We start from the raw sequence: 6,601 nt of genomic DNA on the forward strand, positions 1-6,601 counted from the left end.
TGACAGTCCAAGATCGGTTCACCATAGGGAGACTGGTTGATTTCTGGCCTCTTGATTCTATTCCATTGATCTATGTATCAGTCTGTTGCTTTACCAGTACCATGCTGTCTCGATTACTCTGGCTGTGTAGTGGGTAGAATTTGAGCTCAGGGAGTGTGAAGCTTCTTCTTTGTTTTTCTTTCTTCAGTAGTGCTTTGCTTATTTGGGGTCTGTTTCCATTGGAGACAAAATTGGAAATGGCCTTTTCCAGTTTACTGAAGATTGGAATAATTATCTATATTGAGAATGCATTGAACTTGCAGATTGCTTTTGGTAGAATTGTCATTTTCACAGTATTGAGTCTTCCTATCAAGAGCATGTTATATTTTTCCATTTCTCAGGGTTCTTTTTGTTTCTTGCAGTAGTGTTTTATATTTTCTTTGTATAGGTGTTTTGTGTGTCTATTTAAATTTGTTCCTAAATATTTTATCTTGTGGTAGCAATTATAATTTGCATTCCTTTTCTTATTTCCCTTTTTATGTTCTCTTTGCTACTGTAGAAAAATCCAACTGATTTTTATATGATGGTCTTGTATCCTGCTACTTTGATGAATTGGTCAATTATGTGCAACAGTTTTCTTGATGAGTATTTATGGCTTTCTAAGTATATTATCGCACTCACATGATTTATTCTGAGAAATTAGAGCTTAGTTTTATTTACTCTCCTATATAGATCACTCTTCATTTTTTCCTCTCACTATTTTCAGAATACTTTCCTTATCTTTGACTTTGTTGTTGTTGTTATGTGCCGTCGAGTCATTTGCGACTCATAGCGACCCTATGCACAACAGCCCTAAACCCTGCTCTATCCTGCGCCAACCGCACTGCCTCTGACACACCCATCCCGATTACCCCAGTCACCGAATCAATCCATCTCATAGAGGGTCTTCCCCTCCTGCGCTGTCCCTCCACCCTCCCAAGCATGATGTCCCTCTCCAAGGACCCGTCCCTCCTGGCAACATGTCCAAAGTATGTCAGACAAAGTCCCAGAATCCTTGCCTCCAAGGAGTAGCTTGGTTTAATCCTCTCCAAGATGAATCTGTTTGTTTTCCTGGCAGTTCATGGTACATTCAGTACTCTTCTCCAGCACCACAGCTCAAAAGCATCCACTCTCCTTCTGTCCTCCCTAGTCATCGTCCAACTCTCTGATGCATAACAAGCGATTGCAAAGACCATGGCCTGTATCAGGCGCACATTAGTCTCCAGAGAGACAACGTTGTTCCTGAGTACTTTAGAGAGGTCCCTTTATGATATGCCTTGTTTTGTGTTTTTTTTTTTATCAATAAGTGTATAAAATTTGGAGAGACCTACCAATTGAGTCAGTTGGGTACATAGTATAAGTATTAGCCCTGTCCAGAACCTGAGGGAGAAATTAACAAAGGTGCCCTGTAAAGGGAGAACCTGAGAAGGAACCTGGTATCCCATGTGTGAGAAACCAACCCATGGCTGAAGCAGACCAGGCACAAATATTTCCAACTTTGTGTGCAGGTTTCAATATTTGCTAGGCCTCTGGGGAAAATTAAATGCCTATAGAGTTGAGCTTTTTTTGTGGGAGCAGACAAAAACCTTGGGCCCTGGAGAGAAATGGCTTCTTGGTCTAGTAGCTCTAGGCTGTGGGAGCCTCCTGGGCATGCCTGTGTCCAACTGTCTGGAGGTAGGATGAGTGTCAAGGCATCCTGGAACAAGAACTGAGCACTAGACACCCTTTCTCAAACTGAAGCAGCCTTTCAATCCTCCTGCCTCTTTAGTCCCTATACTTATGTGACATAGATTTGTGTCTCCCCAAAATGTTGTATGTATTGTTATAATTTCAAAGTTATGCCCCATGATCTAATTAATGAAATAATTATGAAAGGAATAAGGATGGAAGCAACACACCTTAATCTCATCAAACCCTAACCCAATGTAAGGGGAGTTTTCCCAGCATGTGACGTATAATATCTTTTATCTCCCAATACTTAACAAAGGAGGAAAGTGAGCACAGAGCAGGGGCCTCCACACTACCAAGCAATAATCAACTGGAGCAGAATGCTTTTGTTTGATCCTGGACCTCTGTACTGGGAAGTTCTTTGATACCAAGATCAGAACACATGGAGGTGGCCAGACACATGGAAGTCTCAAAAAACTGTGTGACTTGCGTATCAGGAAGGTTACAAGGATTTCCTCCACAACCAACAGAAAGGCTTCTCTTAGAGTTGACGTTGTTAGGTGCAATCAAGTCAACCTTTAGTCATAATGACGCTCTGAACTTTGACTTATCTTGCAACATTTCTACCATCTCCGATATGCTTGAGTGCATTGTTAAGGTCACTATGTCAGTCTATTTGGTTGAAGAACTTCCTCTCTTTCTTAGAACTCTTCACCTTTCCCAGAATGATGTCTTTTTCCAAGAACTGGCCCCTCCTGACAGTATGTCCCAAGTATGTGAGACCAAATGTTTTCTTTCTTGCGTCTAAGGAACACCCTACTTAAATTTCCTCCAAGTCATGCTTGTGGCCAAAAGGCTGTTGTGTTTGTTACGTGCTATGAAGTAGGGACGACTCACGTGATTATCTAGTGGGTTTTTAGAGGCTGTAATCACATGAAATGAGATTACCCATCTTTCTCACTCAGAGCAGTTAGTGGATTTAAACTGCCTGTCTTTGGGTTAACAGCACAATTCCTTGCTTACTAGGCCACCCGAGCTCCCGGTTCTTTTGGAAGTCCATGGGATAGTCAGTACTCCTCTCCAACACCGCAATTCAAGAACATAGATTTCTCTTTTGTGATCTTCATTCATTGTCCAATTTTCAGATGATAGGGAACAATTGGAAATAGCAAGGCTTGGGTCAGGTACATTTTCATATTTATACTGACATCATGCCCTTTAGAACTCTGGAGGAATCCTTGATGTCAGATTTTCTCCAGTGTGACACATCTTTTGATTTTTTCCCCAGACTATTACCATGAGTATTGATTGTATATCCAAGGAAAATTGTTGACAACATCAATCTTTTCTCCATCTATCATGATGTTGCCTATTGAGCCAGTGGTGAGGACCTTTGTTTTCTTGCTGTTGAGATAGAATCCATATTGAAGGCTGTAGTCTTTGATTTTGTGCAGCAAGTGCATTACACCGTGTCCACTTTCTGCGCCCAAGGTTGTGCCATCTGCATAATTGTTGTAAAAGAGTCTTCCTCCAATCCTAATGCCACAGCTGTCTATCTTCATATAGTACTGCTCTATCTTATCTATGTAGGGAGCTCTGGTGGCCTAGCAGTATGAAACCACACTGCAATCCCAAAGGCATGTGGGACCAATTCACCACCTCATGTGAGAAGGACAGACTCATCCCATGTGATATATTGCCTCTGAAAACCTACTAGGCCAACTCTAAGTCAATTCCTACTCGATAGCACAGAAGAAGAAAAAAAAATGCCCCAAATCTTTGGAACAAGAGTTCCTCTGGGTCACCAGCTAATAAATAATTCCTCTTTCAAGGAAAAAAAAAATGTATATGTGTGTGTGTGTTTGTGTGTGTGTGTGCATGTTTGTATGTTGATGTATGTGTGTAGTGGAGTGAAAGCAACTCATAAATGACTCCCCCACCCCAGCGCTGTAAAGTGCATGAGAGGAGATTGCTTCTGGACTCAAACCTTGTGTCAGGCCACCAGAGCATGATCTCTCTCTTGGTCTACACACACACACACACACACACACACACACACCTTTTCCTTGTCTGAATCACCTATTGCCCTGTATATGTATGCTAGGAAAAGTGTCAAATGAACTCCTTGCAGCATTACCCTTGTCTCAGGGTAACCCAGCCTGAGATTATGTTGTTGCTGAAAGAAAGCTCAGAATTTGAGCAGACAGCAATGACAGGTATCCCTTTATACAGGGGGCATCAGTGGAGGAGTGATTAAATTGCTAGGTTAGATTGAAAGTCTAATGCTTTGAACTGAACAGCTGCTCCATAGGAAGAAGAAGTGCCAGTTTACTTCTGTCCAGATTCCTAGCTCTTACAACTTTAAAATGAAGGAGATGATCTTGGATAGAGTGGAGGAAAATATGGAACAAATTTTTTTTTTTAAATCTATTAAAGGGATAGCCTTACGGGCTTGTTAGAGACTGGAATTCCCAAGACTATGGCCTTTCTGAACTCAGACAAAACACACTGCCAAGGCTTTTAGTCTGAAAATACACAGGCCTTTAAAGAAGATAACCAACCATGGAGGGTCCAAAGGGTGGTTTCTCCAAGAATAGAGCCCAGAATTGTAGGAAGGTGTCAAATAGAACCATTGATGGAAATAAAAGAGGAAATAAAGAGGAAGTGGGGAAAGTGAGATTACATGGTGGGTATTATAATGAACATTATAAAACAAATGATGTAGGAAAATGGAAAACCATTCCGGTCACATGGAAGTGCTCACTCTGGTCTTGGAGTCTCTGAGTCTGATACACACAGTGTTATATCTTTTGCAATGTTGCTGCCAGCTTAGCCATGGACAGTATTGAGAATCAGGATGATGGTTTTCACAGTCCTGTGTTGAGGCTGTTGCCTTAGAAGTATGGTAGTACTTCCCTGCAAATTCCCAACTTCTCTCCTTTTGCTAGATTCAGGCAAGGAACTTCAGATTGGGGCTCAGAAACTTGCCATTGCATAATAAACCCTGAGGAACATGGTCTGACATGCAGTTGGTCTTGAGAAGATTTGAGTGTTATAGAAATATGCCAAAAGGAAGCTATAGTGTCTGTAAACTAGTCCTGTGTTCTTTGATTATTTCCTATCCCTAAATTTGGAAGCAATTCAGAAGAACTGTATTTAAGAATAAAGAAAAATACAAATTTAAACTTTCCTAGGAGGATAGAAGGAGAATTGATGCCTTTGAGCTGTGGTGCTGGAGAAGGGTATTGAGAGTACCATGGACTGCTAGGAAAACAAACAGATTCATCCTGGAAAGGGTTAAACTGGGTGGCTCCTTGGAGACAAGGATTCTGAGGCTCGTCTAACATTCTTTGGACATGTTGTGAGGAGAGACCGGTCCTTGGAGAGGGACATCATGCTTGGGCGGATGGAGGGACAGGACAGGAGGGGAAGGCCCTCTATGAGGTGGATTGATTCAGTGACTGGGGTAATCGGGATGGGTGTGTCAGAGACCGTGTGATTGGCACAGGACTGAGCCGAGTTTAGGGCTGTTGCACATAGGGTCGCTATGAGTGGCAAGCGACTCGATGGCACAGAACAACAACAATAGCAACAGTACAATTTTAACAATAGCCCTAGAGTAACACATGGGCATGGTTGTTCACATTTCTGTAAAGGTGAGTTAAAATGGAAGTATTCACAACAGGTTGGTAGATGAACAAAATGTAATCAGTCCATTGAATGGATTCTTTGGTCACTTAGTCCATAGTTGTACTGTCATGTTTCTCTGACAGATCAAACCCACCAGCTGCCCCACGGGAGAAAGATAGGCAGTATCCTCCCATAAAGATTTATAGCCTCAGATACCTGACAACTGCTATGAGTCAGAAGCAAGTCTAGGCAGGGAGGAAGTGAGAAGGTGAGTGAGCGATCTATCCAGTCATAAAGAGAAACTAAGCTTTAATTAACGCTGGCTGTTATTATCCATAATCAAGATCATCGGTACCAGCAGTCAAGAAATCGAAAGATGTATTGGACTGGGAAAGTCTGCTGTCAGGGACCTCTCCAAAATACTGAAGAGCAGTGATGTTAAAGACTAACATGCACACGATTCAAGCCATGGTCTTTCCAATCACCTAATGTGTATCTGAGAGCTGAAATGAAAAGGGTGGCAGAAGGAAGATCAATGTCTTTGAGTTGTGTTAGAGAAGAGCGCTGACTGTCCCATAGATGGCCAGAAGAACAAACAGATAGGTCTTGGAGAAAGTGCAGCTAGAGCACTCTGTGGAGGCAAGAATTGTGAAGCTCACATATTTTGGACATGTTGTTAGGAGAGGCTCTTCTTGGAAAAAGACAGAATTATTGGAAGGGTAGAGGGTGGGCGAAAGAGAAGAAGACCCTCAACAAGATGGATCGACACAATGGCTGCGGCAATGGGATCAAGTATTTCAGAGATGATAAGGAAGGCCCAGGGTAAGACATGGTTCAGATCTATTGTTCATAGGGTTATACTATGTGTTATACTCAATTCAGTGGCACTCAGCAACAACATGTAGAATGGTGAAAGTTCATCTCATTTACCTTGTACATATTGTGAGACGTCAGTCCTCGAAAAGGGGTTTCATGCTTAGAAGTGTGGAGGATCATTGAAGGAGAGGAAGACTCTCGGTGACTCGGATTAACACAGTGACTGTAACAATGGGCTCAAGTGGATCAGGTACAGTGAGGATGACACAGAATGGTCAGGGTGTAGTTCCATTGTTCATTGGGTCCCTCTGAGTAGGAGCCACCTAAATTGCACCTAACAATAACAACAACTAGTCATGGCCCCACACTACAATTCAAAGACATTGATACTTCTTCTGTCATCCTTGTTCACTGTCTGACTTTCAGACGGATAGGAAACCACAGAAAGCACCATCCCACTGCCGAAAGA

The sequence above is a fragment of the Elephantulus edwardii genome, unplaced genomic scaffold (genome assembly GCF_000299155.1).
Source record: "Elephantulus edwardii isolate Elephantulus edwardi_28Jun2011 unplaced genomic scaffold, EleEdw1.0 scaffold00186, whole genome shotgun sequence".
Taxonomy (NCBI): domain Eukaryota; kingdom Metazoa; phylum Chordata; class Mammalia; order Macroscelidea; family Macroscelididae; genus Elephantulus; species Elephantulus edwardii.